The sequence below is a fragment of the Sorex araneus genome, chromosome 1 (assembly GCF_027595985.1).
Source record: "Sorex araneus isolate mSorAra2 chromosome 1, mSorAra2.pri, whole genome shotgun sequence".
Lineage (NCBI taxonomy): Eukaryota > Metazoa > Chordata > Mammalia > Eulipotyphla > Soricidae > Sorex > Sorex araneus.
In genome coordinates, this window is record NC_073302.1 from 368,640,516 (window position 1) to 368,660,537 (window position 20,022).

Sequence of the window (20,022 nt, forward strand, 5' to 3'; positions counted from 1 at the left end):
AGTCCAAGGGCGCTCTTTTGGGCTCTTCCATCATGCTCGATCCGCAGCCGGGCCCAAAGGAAGCTAATTTTTATACATTTTGAGGTTTCATAGTTGGCAATACTATTGAAGTTATTATAAAGAGCTACTACACCAACCTCGGTAAAGTGTTTCAAGATTCCCTCCACCACTTTTCCATTGTCCCTCTGTCCTCAGTTACCAGTTCTATTGACTCTTTCTCAGGAATTGTTTCCAGTGGGGATTTATTTTTTAAAACTTTCATCCCTTTGTTTTTTTAATATTTCTCATATGAGCAAGAGTATCCAGTATTTATCTTTTGTTTTCTGACTCATAGATTGGTCATTATAACCATGTTAATTCTCCTAATCCATGCATGTAGAATGTTTTTTATGTCCCATGTCTTTTTATAATGACTTATTGACATATGAGGGTTTTTTTTTACCCCCTCTGTTAGTTTGATTCCTAAGTACTTGATTCTTTTTGACGCAATTGTGAATAGGATTTAAAATTTTTCCTTTTGCTACTAGCTTATTGTTTGCACCTAGAATGTGACAGATTTTTGTATATTGATTTTTTTCAGGGGGTCACACCTGGTGATGCACAGAAGTTACTCCTGGAATTACTTCTGGCAGTGCTCGGGGACCATATGGGATGCTGGGAATCAAACCCAGGTCAGCTGCATGCAAGGTAAACGCCCTACCCGCTGTGTAATCACTCCAGTCCCAATATATCGATTTTTTAATATAATTTTTTACTGTACTGTTTTAATTATTTGTAATAGTTTTTTAGTGGAGTCTTCAGAGTTTTCTAGTTATATGTTCATGTGTCTATTTGGATCACTTATTCTTCTTGCCTAGTTTTTCTGGCTAGGACTTCTAATGCTATGATGAATGATGTTATCTGTGGCTGATCTTAGAGAAAATGCTTTCAGCTCACAATTGAGTGTGATGTTCACTTATTGTTACTAGGCTATGGTACATTCCTTCTATCCCTCTCATTTTATTGACTGTCACACTCAGGGCGCACACATTGGGAAGGAGGCTTGTGACTTGGTACACTGATATGTTCTATGAGTGGGCAGGTAGATCCGGCACAGGCACCGGGGATTGGGTATTTTTTGTTTGTTTTTGTTTGGAGGCTACATCCTGTTGTGCTCAGGGCTGCCTCCTGGCTCTGCATTCTGGCATAATTCCTGGTGCTGCTCAGGGGAACATGCGTGATGCTGGGGATCATTAGCATCATTTGTATGCAAGACAAGTGACTTAATTCCTGTCTTCTGACACTTTTTGGTTTTGTTTTGCTTGGGGGCAGGCTAGCTGGAAACAGATCCAAGAAGAGGTGACCACTGTGGTTGGAGGCTGAGGATTGCCCTGTGGGGGTGGGGAGTGGTTCTAGGGAAGGGGAGGCATTGCCAGAGGTACAAAGGCAGGAAACAGGCCTGGATGGAGCCAGACGACTTTGGATCATGGGGCTGCCACTCGCGCCCCTAATATTGAGCTCCTATGGGTTCTGTAAGGAGTTGTATCTGAGACACTTTTATGTAGAGCATAGGGTGTGTGTGTGTGTGTGTGTGTGTGTGTGTGTGTGTTAGAGGGATAGGGGGGAGTATGGTGTCTGTACCAGCTCATCAAGACCCAGAAGGCTTCTGTATTTTAGTATTTTAGTAACTAAGTCCAGAGAAATATCTGCCAGAAATTGCATCATTGCCAACTTGTACTTCTCAGTTATATTATATTCCACATATGAGTGCAATCTTTCTATGTATGTCTCTTTCTGACTCATTTCACTCAACATGATACTTTCCATGTTGATCCATTTATATGCAAATTTCATGACTTCATGTTTTCTGACAGCTACATAGTATTCCATTGTGTATATGTACCAGAGTTTCTTTAACCAGTCATCTGTTTTGGGGCACTGTTTTTTTCCAGATTCTGGCTATTGTAAACAGTGCTGCAATGAACATAGAAATGCAGATGTCATCTCTACTATACCTTTTTGCCTCTCCAGGATATATTCCCAGGAGTGGTATTGCTGGGTCAAATGGAAGCTCAATTTCTAATTTTTTGAGAATTGTCCATACATAGAAACCCAAAACTGTGAGGCCGCTAAGTGTGGTCACTCGACCTCATACCTCTTCATTCTCAGCAATGGAGAACAAATTATCAAATGCTTCCTTTTCAGCAGGCCTGACTTTAGGGGGGAGACACTCCAAACAAAAATAGTGAGTTTTGTTGAAATATTGAATGTAATCAAAGTGAAAGTAAAGTGAAATTTATCAGTTACACAGGCGGGGTAACTAGGGGTGAACTAGGGGTGTGGGGGAGCTAGGGGTGTGGGGGGACAGGGTGGAGCTATACTGTGATTCTTAGTGGTGGAATATGAGCACTGGTGAAGGGATGGGTGTTCGAGCATTGTATAACTGAGACTTAAACCTGAAAACTTTGTAACTTTCCACATGGTGACTCAATAAAAAAGTTTTTAAAAAAAGGCCCAGAAGGCCCCAGGCAGGTGGCTGGACCTCAGGTGGTTGGATACCAGCAGTGGGCACGCGGACCCCATGTCCACAGGATGGATCAAAGATCCCATCCTGCCCCTCTGTGCCCAGGACCCAGTGAAGGCTTCTCAATAAGGGCAGGGCAGAGCCTGGCTTTGGACAGTCCAGTTCAAAACCTGTAGATTTTCTGGCACTACAGACACTGCTTCCCTCTCTTCAGTAGGGTCTCGAACCATGGTGATGGCTGTGGCTGTTTTGTGATTCTCCCGCTATTGCAGCTGCGCCGGAGTCTCCACACCTGTCTGAAGCACAGGCTCTCACCCTGGCTCCACTCCAAGGCTGAGTACACTGGCCTGAGGGCCTTTGGGCAGCCAATTTAGTGGCTTACAGTTTGATGTAATTTGCTATGATCCTTAAAGTATCTGTGTAGCTTCTCATTTCTGATACTATTCTCTCTCTCTCTCTCTCTCTCTCTCTCTCTCTCTCTCTCTCTCTCCCTCCCTATTTCCCTCCCTTCCTCCTTCTAAACTCTCCCTCTTATGAGCCTAATGTTTGAAAATTTTGTTTATTCTTTCAAATAACCAGATCGTACTTTCGTTTATTCTTGTTTATGTTATTATTCTGCTCCCTAGTTCTCATCTCTCTAAATATCCATAAACCCCTCTATTGTTAACATCTACAAAGTCAAATTAGTTCGTTTTACAATGTGAAGAAAAATAGTTGTAAAGGGACTAACCATATTCCTCTACTGCTAAAATTAGAAACTAGTGAAAAATATATACATAGGACAGGACCAGAGAGATAATACAGCAGGTATGGCACTTCTCTTCCACGAGGCCAATCCAGGTTAGATCCCTGGCACCCATATGGTCCCCTGAGCCCTCCAGGAATGAATCCTGTGTGCAGAGCCAGGAGTTAGCCCTCAGCATCACTGGGTGTGCCCCCCAGTCCCCCAAACCCAAGAAAACAAATACACATGAGAAACAGAAAGGATTCAAAATGACAGTTTATGCCAAGAAAGTTGGACTAAAAATAGAACATGTAAATGCAAGTAGAAATATACTCAGGTCTATGCCAGGTCTTAGTTTCATTGATTATTTGTATTGTCTTTTCAATTTCTATTTTATTTATGTTGCTCTAAATTTTATTATCTCTTTCCTTCTATTTTGGATTTCATATGTTCTTTTTCTAGTTTCTTGAATGATGCAATTAGATTGTTTATTTGAGCTTTAACTTATTCCCTGAAAAAAAAAAAAACAGTATCCTGGAAGAATCCTGGCCAGCCGGCACCACAATGCCGGAAAATGCTCCAGACCCCAGACCCAGCAGATAATACCGGGGTGCCCCAGATGGAGCAGGTGCAGTTTCCCTGCCTTCTCCAGATGGAATCCCGGCAACACTGAGCTTCTACCAACATGGCTATGGTATGTGGGGACCAGGACTATTTCTCCAAATGTGCGGCTGCTTATGCGACAATGTGACCTTTCCTGATAGGAAATCATAAGATCCTGGATTCAATGCCTGGCACCCACCCAGCCCAAAATAAGGGGACAAGTAAAAAAAAAATAACAGGACTAATTGATAAATTATTTCATTGTACTCCTCTTGCCGAAATTTCATGGGGCATAACGTTGCTTAAAATAAAAATCTTTTGGACCAGAAAAAAAAAAGTATTCCTACAAATACTGTTCTGGGTACTGCTTTCACTATGTCCACCACGTTTTGATAGCGTATGGCTTTATATTTGTTGCCAGAAATTTAAAAACGTTTCCTTATTTATCCAATTGTTGTTCAATAGAATGTTGTTCGCGCTTCAGATTTTGAGTTTTACAGCTTTCTTATTATTGTTGATTTCCAGTGTTACATTATTATCAACAACAGGATGACAGTGACAGTGCTACAGTGCTACATTAATTTCAAAAAAGATGCACGGCAGAGCCTGGCAAGCTACCCATGGCATACTTGATATGCCAAAAACAGTAATAATGACAGTCCTCATTCCCCTGATCCTGAAAGAGCCCCCAATACACCATCAGCCTACACTAGCACGTGACAGGGATGAATGGAAACATTACTGGTGACCGCTCGAGCAAATTGATGAATGGGGCGACGCTTAGTGATCAAAAAGATAGTTGATGTTATAGTCAGTTAAGGCTATTGTTTCCTTGATGATTTTCTGTCTGGTTGATTTGTCCAGTGGCCAAAGTAGAGTGTTAAGGCCTCCCATTGTAGGATTGCTATTAGTGTCTCTCTTGGGCATATTGCACTGTAGCACTGTAGTTCTGTTGTTCATCAGTTTGCTCAAGCAGGCACCAATATGTCTCCATTGTGAGGCTTGTTTTTACTGTATTTGGCATATAGAATACGCCCTGGGTAGCTTGCCAGGCTCTTCTGTGTGGGCGGGATACTCTCGGTATCTTGCAGGGCTCTCCGAGAGGGACAGAGTGGTTGTTTTTTATTTTTAGCTATACCTTCATTTGCTGCATATACTTTAATAGGGATTAAGAACTCTCAATGTATTGTTGTCTTAATCATTATAACATGTCCTTCCCTCCCTGTTACTAGTGTGAAATCTATTTTGTCTCATATAAGTACAGCTGTTCCTGCATTTTTAGACTACCATTTGCCTGTATGATTATTTCTCAACTTTTTACTTTCAGCTCATATTTGTAGTTCAGGTGAGTTTCCAATACACCACAGAAATTTGGGTCTTGTTTTCCCTATCATCTGGCCACTGTACCTTTTGATTGGTAGGTCAAAGTCATTGACTCTTAGTAAAATTGTTGAAATAAAGGAATTTATTGTCTTTTTCAATAAATTGGATTTAGGATATCTGTGAAGTTTACATTCTCTTTAGGACATAAATTATAGTTCTTTATTTATTTTAATAAATCTTATGACAGTTAATTATTTGTTATAATTGGTGACTTTTTAAAAATAATGTGAATAGGTTATAGTGTGCTTACATGAATTTTTCCAGTTTGCAGTTATGATATACAGGTTTGAATCAAAGGAACTGTAATTTATATATTGAAAGAAAATGAACGTCACATAATTAAATAAGATCATTTTTATTTCTTTTGTCATTTTAAATTTTTCTCCATGCACTTTGATATTTGCTTCTTATTTAATGGCCAGACTTCATTAGCTTCATCTTGATTCTTCTGAGTCTTTTGCCTATTTTAAAATTGCCAGGAAACTTACATCTAGGGTTCTAAGCCCCTGTATTGATTTAAATTTAAAGTAACTTAATCTTGGATTCATTCTGAGAGCTACCACTATCATTCTCCATCTTTCCCACATTTTAAAAAATGTACACTGCTACTTGTAAGTTGAGTCTATTTTCCATCTATAGAAAGTCCTTTGGTGGTTCTTACATTGCAGATTTCTGAGGTGACTTGAAAGAGTGGGATGTTCTCTTACAAGGAGCAATTCAAACAGAGCTAGAAGCAATTCTGTGGCATAGGCCTAGAGTTGCCAAACCTTGCCTTGGTTTCTAAAACAAACCAGAAATAATCAGTGCTACACAATAACCCTGATTCAAATGTAGGGTGCTAACCCAAAACATGGTTTTAGAAACACATAACTACATGGAAACTATTTATATGATATGGATTGTCCTAAAAGACACATTATCCTGGTTTCTTCAATGAGGATTTTTGTGTTTTCCCTTTTAATACTAAGGCTAGAGAACTGTCATAGATGAGAAAATTTAGGAAAGATTCTTCACCAAAAAAATGAAATGACTATCCTTGGAGTCCTGATTGAAAAACAAATCACCTGCAATATACATTTTTGGGACCAGTTGTGGAAAGTTGAGTTTAAACTATACAGTAGATGCTATTAGGAGTTTTTAGCTAATATACGTGGGAGTGGTAAAGGGCATTGTGGTTGTCAAAGGAATCTTCTTGGCTTTTATGAAAGATGCCCACTGAGATATTTAGACAATAAATGTAACAATGTTGAATATTGCTTTTAAATTCCTTTTCCTACAACACACACATTAAGATGTTAACAATGGTTTTGTTTATATACTCATCATAAGTGTACTTTTTGTATTATCATATTTTTCTGTATATTTGAGACATGTTATAAATAATAACTTAAAAAAAAAAACTTCCCAGGCTAGAATGTGCTTGTATGGGTTTTCCAAGCTTTTAGTTGTGATATACAAGTTTGAATCAAAAGAACTGTAATTAATTTGGAGGTTAATTGGTCTTCCTTTTCCATGTTTTTATAATGGTGGCGCAACCAGACTACCATTGTTGTGTAATTACATGGCTCTCCAGCTAGATATAAATTCTTCTTGGGCCACAATGGGAATTTATTTAGCTATGTGTTCCTGGTGTCTGACTCCTGGTGTCTGACAGCACATGCATTCTTTTTCAATACGTTCCTCCTGTATAGGTAAGAAAAGCTAAGGAAGACTATAGAAACAATGATTTTAAAAGTGACAATAATGATACCTAAAGTTAATTCAGCCTTAAGGTTAAAATATTCCAGACTAAGGACCTCATAACAAGCTTATGAACTAGATTAAATTAGATGCATTTAGAGGGTGCAGTTGGTGTCCTTTACTCATGAAGACCAAAAATTTGCTCAAGACCACATAGCAAATTTTGAGACCAAACAGCCTGGCACCACAGGGCCACTCCAAAATGACTCTCTTTCATGCCTCTGGTCTTCTTAGCCAACACACACACATAAACACACACACACACACTCACACACACTTTTACTACATTCTCTGTGGCAGAACATGAAAATTTCAGCAACAACCAGTTATCCTGGGAGAAGAGACTGCACTGCTGCATTCAGTATACCCGAGATAAGGAGCAGCATCCATGGAGCCCACACACAGTGGAACTCAGCACTCCAGAACTGGCCTTCCAGAGGCCTGCATGACTTTAGTGGGCAGGAAGATGAGCAAGTGGTCAAGTGACCTTTGGTTCCTGTGCTTTGAGAAGCTCAATCAGGATACCAGTGAGTGAGCCGCCTCCTTTCCCTCCCCCAGGTAGCTACCATCTTGCCTTCTATGACTGGCCCTGTCTAGGCATGGGGCATCATGTTTGCTCTCACTAATATTCAATAACTTCCAAGGGGAAGCACTCTACTGCCTGAGGACACCCTTGGAAATCTGTAGGGGAGTCATTTCACTAGGAAGTGGGTGGAAGATTAACTGTGTACATCCTAATCTCCCATATAACTACATATCCAGGCCATATTTTAAAATCATCAAGTATATATTTCTAGAAGCATTTGTCAGTGGGACAAATACGCTTAAAATTTTATTGTTGGGATGAGAAATAAATTCTGAAAATTGGTGTCAAGGACTAGGGTCTCCACCAAACCATCTGCAAGAATCATTTTCCCCACTAAGACCTTTATTGTAGGAAGAACTGATATTCCCCAGTAACTCCTATCTCCTTACACTGAGTCTCTCTACTGCCAATAGGTTTATTTATTTTTACTGACTTATTGTGAGACACACAGTTACATAGTTGATCATGATTGAATTTCAGTCATACAATGTTCTAACATATATCCTTTCACCAGTGTACATTTTTCACCACTAGTGTCTCCAGTTTCCCTACTGTCCTCCTCTCTCCAGCCAGCCTCTATGGTAGACACCTTTCTTCTCCCCAGTCCTTTTTCCTTTTGGTACTGTTATTTGTAAAACTGTTTTTGAAAGGGTATAATGCATATCATTTTGCCTCCTTTCATCACCCAGTTCCTGTCCAGAGTGATCAAATCAAGCTATCATTGCCATAGTGGTCCCTTCTTTGCTCTAACCACACTCCCCCAACTCTCCACTTGACAGCTTCCTACCGTGGACCAATCATCCTGGCCCTCTTTCTATTGTCTTTGTGTATTCTTCCTCATACTATGGTTTTTTTAATGTCCCACAAATGAGAGTGGATATTCTGTGTCTGTCTCTCTCCCATTTCACTCAGCGTGACATTCTTCATGTCTATCCATGTATAAGCAAACTTCATGACTTCATCTTTCCTAATGGCTGCAGAGTATTTCCATTGTATAGATATACATATAGATATACCAAAGTTTCTTTTTATAGTCATCTGTTCTCAGACACTTGGGTTATTTCCAGATTCTGGCTATTGTGACTAGTACTGCAGTGAACATAAGAGTGAATATTCCTTTTCTGCATTGTGATTTTGGAACTCTAAGGTATATTCCTAGGAGCAGTGTTGCTGGGTCAACTCAATTCCTAGTTTTTGGTTTGTTTGTTCGGATGGTTTTGAGGAATGTCTATATTGTTTTCCAAAAAGTCCAGATCAGTTGACATTCCACTGGCAGTGAATGAGAGTTCCTTTCTCCCCACATTCACATCAGCTCTGGTTGTTCTTGTTCTTTTGGATGTATGCCAGTCTCTGTGGTGTGAGATGATATCTTATTGTTTTGATTTGCATTTCCCTGATGATTAGTGTTGTAGAGCATTTTTTCATGTACCCTTTAGCCATTTATATTTCTTCTTTGAGGACATTTCTCTTCATCTCCCTTCTTATAGGACTAGGGTCTCCACCAGCTTTTATTTTGGTAGGGTTGGATTTTTCTTTTAAAGTTCTACCAGTGCCTTATATAACTGGGATATTAACCTCTTATCAGATGAGTATTGCATAAATAATTTCTCACATTCCATGGGCTGTCTTTATATCCTGGTAACTGTTTCCTTTGAGATGCAGCACTGTAGCACGATAGCACTGTCGTTCTGTTGTTCATTGATTTGCTCGAGTGGGCACCAGTAACATCATCATTGTGAGACTTGTTGTTACTGTTTTTGGCATATCAAATATGCCACGGGTAGCTTATCAGGCTCTGCTGTGCAGGCAGGATACTCTCATTAGCTTGCCGGGCTCTCCGAGAGGGATTGAGGAATTGAATCTGGGTCGGCCGCATGCAAGGGGAACGACTGTGCTTAATTTATTGTAGTTCTGTTTGTTAATCTTTGCTTCCACTTGCTTGATATTTGGGGTTTCATCCTTGAAGATGCCTTTAGCTTTAACATCATGGAGAGTTATGCCTATGTTTTCCTATGTACCTTATGGATTCAGGTCTTTCATCATAGTCTTTAATTCATTTTCATTTAACTTTTGTGCATGGCATTAGAAAGAGGTCTGAGGTATTTTTTTTTATTTATTTTTTTAACAGTTTTTTTTTTTTTTTGCTTTTTTGGGTCACACCCAGCAATGCTCAGGGGTTACTCCTGGCTTTGCACTCAGGAATTATTCCTGGCGGTGCTCAGGGGACCATATGGGATGCCGGGGATCGAACCCGGGTCGGCTGCGTGCAAGGCAAACGCCCTACCCGCTGTGCTATCACTCCGGCCCCTGTTTTTATTTTAATGTAACTGACCAGTTTTCCGACTGAGGAGTATTTTCTTGCTCCGCTTCATATCTTTTGCTGCTTTATTGACGGTTAACTGGTTATATACCTGAGGATTTTTCTCAGGATAGTCAACTCTATTCCATTGACCTGACAGTCTGTCTTTATTTCAATACCAGGCCGTTCCAATTACTATTGCTTTGTAGTACAGTTTGAAGTTTGGGAAAATGATTCCTCTCATCTTCTTTTCCACAAGAATTGCTTTAGCTATTGGGCAGGGGTTATTGTTCCATATGAATTTCAGGAGTGTTTGATTTATTTTGAAAATGTCATTGGTATCCTTATGGGTACTGCATTGAATCTGTACAATGCTTTTAAGAGTATTACCATTTTAATGATATTAATCCTCCCAATCCATGAGCTGGGGCTGTGTTTCCATTTCTTCATTTCCTCCTTATTTCTTGAAGTAGTAGTTTTGTAGTTTTCTTTGTATAGGTCTTTCACTGCTTTAGTTAAGCTGATTCTGAGATATTAGATTTTCTGAGGCACAATTGTGAATGGGATTGTTTTTTATTGATTCTTAATTTTAATTTTATTTTTATAAACAATAATTTATTACATTCAGTGTTTCAATACTACTCCCACCACCATTACACCTTCCCACCAAGGGATTGTTTTTAAAATCTCTTCTCTTTCCTTATTTGCATTTAGGAAAGCCATGAAATTTTGCATATTAATGTTGTTGCCCCTCACTATGCAAATCTATTGTTTCTAAGAGCTGTTTTGTAGTCTTTAGGATTTTCTAAATGTAGTAGTATCTTGTCTTCTGCAAATGGCGAAAGCTTGACTTTTTCCTTACTCTATGGATGCTTTTGATATCTTTTTTTTGCTTAATTGCTATGACAATTACTTACAGGACTATATTGAATAGAAGTGGTGAGAGTGGGAAACCTTGTCTTGTGCTGATCTTAGAGGGAAGGTTTTTGGGTTTTTCCCATTCAGTATAATGTTTGCTGTGGGCTTGTAAATGGCTTTGATTGTACTGAGGAAAGTTCCATCAACTTCCATTTTATTGAAAGCTTTTATTATGAATGGGTGCTGAATTTTATCAGATGCTTTCTCTTCATCTATTGATATAACCATATGATCTTATTTTTTATTTCATTGGTATAGTGTGAATTACATTGACTAGCAAATGTTAAACTATCCTTGCATCTCTGGGATGAATCCTACTTGGTCATAGTGAATGATCTTTTTGATTGAGTTGTTGGATTCTATTTGCTAGTGTTTTGTTGAGGACCTTTGCATTTGTGCTTACCAGGGATATCGCTTATTATTCTCCTTCTTTTGTGGCGTCTCTGCTTGTGGTATCAGGGTAATGTTTGCTTAATAGAAACTGTTTGGAAGTGTTTATGTTTCTTCAGTTTCCTAGAAGAACCTGAAAAGGATTGGTAGTAGATCTTCTTTAAAGGCTTGGGAGAACTCACCAGTAAGTATACCTGAACCCGGGCTTTTGTTTTGGGGAAGACTTTGAATTACCTTTTCAATTTCCTCAAGAGTAATAGATCTGTTTAGATATTCCAAATCATCTTGGTTTAGTGTTGGAAAGTTATAGGAGATCAAGAATTTAACCAGTTCTTCTAGGCCTTTTTATTTCATGGCATAAAGATTCTCAATCCTTGATGATCCTTTGAATTTCTGTGGTGTCTGTTGTGACATCTCCCCTTTTGTTTCTGATTTGATTTATTAGGGTTCTCTCTCTTTCTCTCTCTCTCTCTCTCTCTCTCTCTTTATGAGTCTTCCTTGACTTCTTCCTTTACTCTATGGATGCTTTTTATATCTTTTTCTTGCTTAATTGCTATGACAAGTACTTATAATACTATATTGAATAGAAGTGATGAGAGTGGGCAACTTTGTCTTGTGCCTGATCTTAGATGGAAGGTTTTTAGTTTGTCACCATTGAGTATAATGTTTGCTATGTGCTTGTAAATGGCTTTGATTATATTGAAGAAAGTTATAATATACAAATAAACATGTTTATTAATCTTATTTATTTTTTCAAAGAATCAGCTCTTGGTTTTATTAATCTTTTGGATTTTTGGGGGGGATTCCAGCTCATTAATTTCTGCTCTAAGTTTTATTATTCCCGTCCTCCTGCCTGCCTTGACTTTTTTTATTGGTTATATTCCAATTTCTTAAGCTGTGCAGTCAAGTAATTTATGTGGGCCCTTCCTTCCTGATGAACACACTTGCAAAGCTATAAACTTACCTCTTAACACCACTTTTGCTGTGTCCCACAAGTACTGGTAGCTCATGTCCTTATTCTTTTTTTTTGGGGGGGGTCACACCCGGCATTGCATAGGGGTTACTCCTGGCTCAAGCACTCAGGAATTACTCCTGGCGGTGCTCAGGGAACATATGGGATGCTAGGAATCGAACCCGGGTTGGCCGAGTGCAAGGCAAACGCCCTACATGCTGTGCTATCGCTCCAGCCCCTCATGCCCTTATTTTTATTTGTTTCCAGGAATCTTTTTATTTCTTCTTTCATTTCATTTAGGACCCACTGGTTATTCAGTCGTGAACTCCTTAATTTACAGTTGTTTGATTTAATTCTTTATTTTTGTTTTTGAATAACTGCTATTTTCAGTGCATCATTGTCTGAGAAGATAGTTGATACAATTTCTGTCCTCTTAATTTTATGGCTCAAAACAAAAAAAAATATGTTTTGTAGCTCAGCATTTGATCTATTTTGGAGAATGTCCCATGTGGATTGGAGGAAAATGTGTATTTGACATTAGGGGAGTTTCTCTTCTTTTCCTGCTTCTATCCCTCCAGTTTTACTCTGGTATACTAATCTTTGTGCATTTACTTTTCAAATTCTATGTCATGGGACTGAAGAGAGAGTACATTGGGTAAGACACTTGCCTTCCATATGTCTGACCTAGGTTCAATCCTTGAACCTAGTCAGGGATTATGATCCCCTAAACCCCACCAGGATTGATCCCTGAGCACAATCCAGGAGTAAACCCTAAACACCATAGAATATGCTCCCCCCATCTCCACCACGGAAAGTAAAACATACAATGTTTTACACACAGAGAGAGGAGGTCCATATGCACTAATTGTTTTTAAAAAATGAATAAAAATATACGCATTTCATACTTGATTTGGAGTAGACAAATACATTAGTTCCTTACTGCAACTTTAACAAATTATCACGCATTTTGCGGTTTTTTGTATTTTAAAATAATGCAAATTATTAGTTTACACTTCTGGGGGCCAGAAATCCAAAAGCAGTTTTAATCAGCTAAAATCAAGCTACTGGCAGAATTGCTTTGTGTCTGGAAGCTTCTCGGAAGAATCTATTCCCTTGTCTTTTCTTTCTTCATGAGGCCAGCTGTAGTTGTGGGTTTGCAGCTCCTTCCTCCATCTTCAAAGCCAAAAGTATGGCACCTTCAATGATCTCTTTGACACTAGCTCATGACTTCAAAGCATCATCACAATTTCTTCTCTTGGTTGGAACTTCCTGCTTCCTTCATGATTCTGTTGCTTAATTCACTCATTTGATCCAGGATAGTCCCAATATTCAGAATCCTCAAGTTAATCACATCTACAATGTTTCTTTTGCAGAAATGTTATGAAGTAACAGATTAATTAGCCCTTCAATAGTCATGTCTGGACATCTTGAAGCATGAAGCTCCTTTACTGCCTAACACATGTTTAAAATAGTTCATTAATTATACAAAGATCTATATTCTTTTTCTTAGAGTCATTTTTATTTTTTTTTCAGGGGAATCTTGGAAGGTTCCTCTCTCAACTAGACCATTCTCTTTGCAGCAAAGACTGAATCCCACATTTCTAATGACCTGTGTGCCCTGGAGGTAAGGCCCCCTGTGCTGAGGAAGAAGCACCCCCCAGCCATGAGGGAGCCTCAGCTCTCCTGGGTGCCTAGAGTCATTTTTAGCTGGTGGAAAGTTCATCTGATTTATAGTTGCAGCCTAAATAGATAGTCTTTTATGTTCATTTGAGCATTGCAACCAATGTTATACTGCCTTCTTGTATATTTCTTATTTTGCAAATTTTGTGCACAGAAATCATTAATTATGTAATAATAAAAAAAGAGGTGAGGAATTTTTTTATGTAGGAGAACTGTAACTTGGTCAGCCATTGATTAAACTGATTGAATTGGGCATGAACTCCACATTACTTTTTAAAAAATTTAATAGGACATCCGTGAAATAGACCATTACAAAACTGTTCATAATTGGGTTTCAATCATACAATGATTCAGCTTCCATCCCTCCACCAGTGCACATCTCCCACCACCAATGTCCTCCATTCCCTCACCACCAACCTGCAGCCTCCCTGTATGGGAGGCACTTTATTTCTTGCTCTCTCTCTCCTTTTTGTTTTATGCATTATTTTATTATATAGGCAATATGAAGTCATGGTTTTTGTTCAGGGCATTTGGTATTTTTTATCAGGATGGTAAGGCTGGAGTAGTTTTTCAATTGGGTAGAAGCTTTGGGGTGTGGATGTGACTGTCAAGGCTTCTGAAAGTGCAGGGAGATGGGGGGAGGTAGCTCATCCTGACTCCGTAAAATCCTGGAGACTTTGGTCACAAAACCTGCATACCAGAATTTTCAACAGATTATATCTTGGTGAAATTCATCCTGAGGCAGTGGAATTAGGCCAGGGATATGGTTGCAATTTTGTATTGTGGAAGCAAGTGGCTACTGGGGTTCTGCTTGGATGAGCACAGGCCAACCCACCCCCTCCAATTAACCTAATTCTATTCAGCCATGCACGGGTCTGAGCTTAATTGCAGCTTTTGATCTCTTTAGAGATTTATTTATGGGTCTCTGAAGCAAGGCCACTAGTAGAGCTCACAGTGTGGCACTGTAGTTCATTCGTGGAAATAGGGGGAGGTAGCCCATCCCAACTCTGAGAAAGTCTGGAAATTTCAGTCACAAAACCTGCATACCGGAACTTTCAACAGATTATATCCTTTTTTTCTTTTTTTTTAATTTTATTTTTTATTGAATCACTGTGAGATACAGTTACAAAGTTTTCATATTTGATCCACCACCAAACCCCCGCATACCCCTCTCCCACTCCCCCTCTGCCTGTGTGGCAGACATTTTTCACTTTACTCTTTCCTTACTTTGATTACATTCAATTTTCAACAGGAACCTCACTATCATTATTTGGAGGTTTTCCTCCAACAGTCAGACATGTTGGATGGCATCAATAGATTGTATGCTTTCATTTTTCAGAAAAGGTTGGCCGCGCAGTTTGGAGATGTCCCAGTCCCACATCCCAGAGCCGTGTTAGTTGCTGCTTAGTGTCGCCGGGGCTCCATCTGGAGAAGGTGTACCGGCTGTACCTCCTCTGTCTGGTTCCCTGGTGTTGCTGGCCTGGTCTGGGGGTCCAGAGCAGTCTCCGGCCTGTGCTGCTTACCGGAACACCTGGATTCTTCTCTGTTGAATGTGGCAAGATGGCTCCGAGGGTGGGTTGAGGGCGTGACTTCCAGCGGCCAGGGCAACCTGGAGGCTGGGCTGGCACCGCCCCACTCCAGTGCCCCCCCCACAGTCTGGAGATGTCCCAGTCCCGCATCCCGAAGCCGTGTTAGTTACTGCTCAGTGTCGCCGGGGCTCCATCTGGAGAAGGCATACTCAACAGATTATATTTTGGTGAGGTCTGTCCTGAAACGGTGGAGTCAGGCCGGGGGTATGGCAGCAATTTTGAATTGTGGAAGCAAGTGGCTGCTGGGGGCTTCTGCTTGGGCGGGCCACCAGGCCAACTCACTCCCCTTCCAATTTACCCCAGTCTGTTCAGCCATGTGTGGGTCCAAGATTAACTGTGGCTTTTCATCTCTTTCAAGATTTAACTATTGGTCTCTGAATTAAGGCCAATAAATGAGCTTGTGTAGCTGAGCCAGAGGTGGTTTATAGGTGTGGCTCCCATATACCTAAATTTTGGCCATTTAATTTCTTGGTAAACTTGGTCCCAAGTTGTTGGGTCCGGCCAAAGGCACAGCGGCAATTCTGGGGTGCCAGGAAGCCTGAAGGTACCACCAGGCTGCTGATGGTGGTACAGGTACAGGTTGACCTGTTGGCAGCACCATACCTCCTGAGGATTTATTTTAAATATAATAATCATTGGTGAAAGATAAATAAGATAAATAAATACAATAAAATCTATGTATATTTGTCTTTATGCTTTGAAGTAGCATTTTTTGCCTTCTGTGAGTAAAAGAACGTAGGAGCTTTAATTTTTCACAATGAGAGATGATATGATATACCTTAAAAAGATAAAATTTTCTTTGAAGATGTTTCAGGTTTAACTCTAGTAAGTTCCAATAAGGTTTAGTGAAATATGCATACTTTTAATTATTTATCTGGGTTTTGGACCACACCCCGTGATGCTCAGGGCTTACTCCTGACTCTGAGCTCAGGGATCATTCCTAGGAGGCTCAGGGTTACCATACAGAAAACCAGGGATTGAGCCCTGGTGGGCAGTGTGCAAGGTAAGTGTCCTGCTCACTGTACTGTCTCTTCAGCCCCAATGCATACCTTTTAAAACTCTTACTTTTTATATAATCACTTGTCACTTGTCATCCCGTTGATCTTTGATTTGTTTGAGCTGGTGCCAGTAACGTCTCCATTTGTCCCTGTCGAGTGCTAGTGTAGCCCAATGATATCTGCTCGCTCCAGGAACAGGAAGAGCCTCAAACTGTTCATTCAGGGTTTTGACAAAGAAGTCATACCATCTCGTTGGTGGGCGGCCATGCGGTCTTTTGACATCCTGTGGAATCCAGTCAGTAAGAGCTCTAGTCCAGCGGTCATCTCTGAATCTCATTACATGTCCGACCCATCTGATTTTTGATGTCTTGGCAAAAGAGACAGTGTCCCTGATTCTTGACCGTCAATGGAGGTCAGAACTCCGAATTCCTTCTCTCACTTGAGTGAGACGAGATACTCCTAGCATAGCTTTTTTGATTCCTCTTTGGGATACCCAAATAGCGTTCTCATCCTGTTTGTGTATGTCCCAGGTCTCTGAGACATATGTTAGTGCAGGAAGAATGGTGATATTGAAAAGATGTGCCCAGAGTCGAAGGTCCTTCATCCTCTTAACCACTTCTTTGATGCTCTTGAAGGCATTCCACGCTGCTCTCTTCCTCCTGCGCAGTTCTGGCGCCAAGTCATTCTTCACGTTGATTTCTCGACCCAGGTACACATAGCTACTGCATTCGGAGATGTTCATTCCATTGAGAGCAAATGGAACATTAGGGATTAGTTCGTTTTTCATGAGCATCGTCTTCTTGAGGTTCAGCTACAGTCTGACCTTTCCACACTCACGGTCTAAGTCGGCCAGCATTTGAATAATAAAATGAATTATATTTGCATTATATAATAAAATATGAAAATCTGCTTGGTAATTTAAAGGCACTCTTTGGTGCAAAATATATTCCTTTTACAGGATAGCCTATCTCTCATTAGCAGTGAAGTGCAGAGTCTTCATTTACAGTAAGTAGGAAGTCCATACAAGGACCTCATATATTGAGGGAGAAAAGGGAAATTCCTACAAGAGTTGCTTTTCCCAAATTGAGTACTGACATAAAATTTATCTTCAGTTGATAAGTTATCATTGACTGTTTTGCTTTCAAATATTTTTTCCTTCTCAAAATTCACTGCAATGTTTTGGCATTTAAGTTAATGAAAGCTAAAATGTTATCAGAATTTGGCAAGATTCAGGAAATGACCCGTAAGTATTTGTGTATGTGTAAACCTGAGAGAGAGATTTGGGGGGGGGGTTGTTGTCAATATAAAAATATTCTGTGATTTTTTTTAGCTCTTTTAAACAGTAGGTAGAATTTGCAGGAATCAGAACCTGCCCATTTTTTTGTATTAGATGCTATTTTTATTTGGTTTGCCTTCTTTTTTGTCACTGCCATCTCTACCCCAGCCAAATCCCCTTGCCAACTACACCACTCAATAGTCCTTCAGCCAACACTACCAAAGTGGAATGCTAACTCAGTTTTCCAGAATTAAAAGCCCAAGATCACATCATTGGCCTGGAATTCAGTATGGGAAGAGAGCTGCTCCTTTAAAAAAAATTGTAAGACATTAGTCAGCACATACTTGAGAAAGAATCTCCGGTTCTATTTTTCTAATTAGGCTTTTTGTTTACTTGTTAATACTTGCACTTAGGGAAGACGTGACAAAAATGAGTTTTGGTGGGAATTTAACCTCTGCTGTCTCTTCTCTTATCATAGAACCAAAGCAAAGAAATAAAAAAGCATCTATCCAGTTTCCAGTCACATTTTTCATTCATTCATTCACTCATTTAGGTAGGAGAAATGATGTATAAGAACTTTTTTCAAATACTTGAAAAAAATGTTAGATCTTTTACTCACCTTTTACTATCATAAATGAATGCCAGGTCAATCAGAGATTTATACAACTACAACAGAACCCCAGAAGTATGAGTATCTTTTTTAATGTGATGAGATGGGAAAGGCTTTATAAACAAAATCAAGACATTCTGAAAGATGAAAAAACAATGAATTTTTTGACTACTTGAAAAATTTTAATATATTTATGACATAGTGTGTTCTAAACAAATGAAGTGTAGAAAGAAAATGTGTGTCACATAGCAGACCAAAATCTTTACATCACAATATACACAAAAAGAAGAAAATTTTCAATTAATCAAGAAACATTAATAAGTAACAAACCTACTATCATGAAACATAAATAAGATCCCCAATTTTACCTATATGGTTATATATGCATAATACTCTATGGCCTTTGCCTCTATGTGAACTCCCTAAAGTTACTGAATTTGAAAATTGGATATATTGGAAACAGTGTAGAGAAGAAAAGGCTAGAGCCTATATTGACTCTCCTTATGGGAAAATTGGACTGGAGCAATAGCACAGTGGGTAGGGCATTTGCCTTGCATGTGGAATCGACCCTGGTTTAATTCCTCCGCCCCTCTCAGAGAGCCTGGCAAGCTACTGGGAGTATCTCAACTGCACGGCAGAGCCTGGCAAGCTCCCTGTGGCGTATTCGGTATGTCCAAAACAGTAACAAGTCTCACAATGAAGACGTTACTGGTGCCTGCTAGAGCAAATCGATGAGCAATGGGATGACAGTGACAGTGACTGGTGCCACTCGAGCAAATTGATGAGCAATGGGTTATATACACACTCTTTTTATGAAAAATAATATTTGATAAAATAAATAGATTTTAGAGAGGCTGCTAAAATCTCAGGGCTGGAATGAATGGAGCGGTGCCCGCTCGGGTAAATCAATGAACAACAGGATGACAGTGATACAGTGATATACAGTGATAAAATAAATAATCCAATAATAGTGAAATGTCTGATGTTGGTGAGAGTGGGTGAGTACAGTCTCATTAAAATTTTCACCATTCTTTTTTTTTGGACATCAATATTCCTTTTAGGCCTCGACATACACAGTTTATTTAAACACTATAGTTTATAAAGTTGTTCGTAATGATTTGTTACAGGCATTCAAAATTCCTTCACCAATTCCACCACCACTGTCACCTTCCCTTCACTATTTTCTTCATTTTTCCAAACACCTCTCAAGCCTACACCCATAGGCCCACAATAAATAATTTATTTTATATTGCTTGTTACCACTAGATGGCTAACAGAATGATCAAAAAATATTTCCATAGAAGAAAATTTGTGAAAATTGCTGTATCTCAACATGGGGACATTGTCCTTGTCTGAGGGTTTACTAAGATGTTGTTGCAAGTTACACCTTCTATGTTAATGTTTTTGTTAGTTGTAATTGGTTGGTTTCGATGTTACACTCCATCCAATCTGTTGAGACACTGTTATGTACCATACTGTTAATGACAGGGCTTCATGCTGCACTATTCCAATACCACAGCCTCTACCACAATCTGCATTCTCTTTTTGAAGCGAATTTTATAATGTTGCTCAAAAATTATAATGTGCTTCTTCACCCGGACCCCATGGAGGGGGTGGGTTGAGTCTCCCTCTCCGCCCTGAGCAGAGCCCCAGCAACTGAAGACATCCAGAATCTAGCCACATCCATGCTCAAGGCCACTCTCCAGATGCTTGGATGAGCCTCACACATGAAAGAACCAGCAGAGGAACCCAGGTGTGTTGGACCAGGGTT

At 39.6% G+C, this 20,022-nt stretch overlaps 1 long non-coding RNA gene across 1 annotated transcript in view; it reads left to right on the top strand.

Annotated features, from left to right (window-relative positions):
• The first annotated feature begins 593 nt into the window (after positions 1-593).
• The window catches only part of LOC129400816 (uncharacterized), a 102,358-nt gene continuing 82,929 nt past the window's right edge, over positions 594-20,022 (top strand). Inside the window, exon 1 of the long non-coding RNA XR_008627922.1 lies at positions 594-687. This is a non-coding gene — a long non-coding RNA (uncharacterized LOC129400816). The remainder of the gene's footprint in view (positions 688-20,022) is intronic.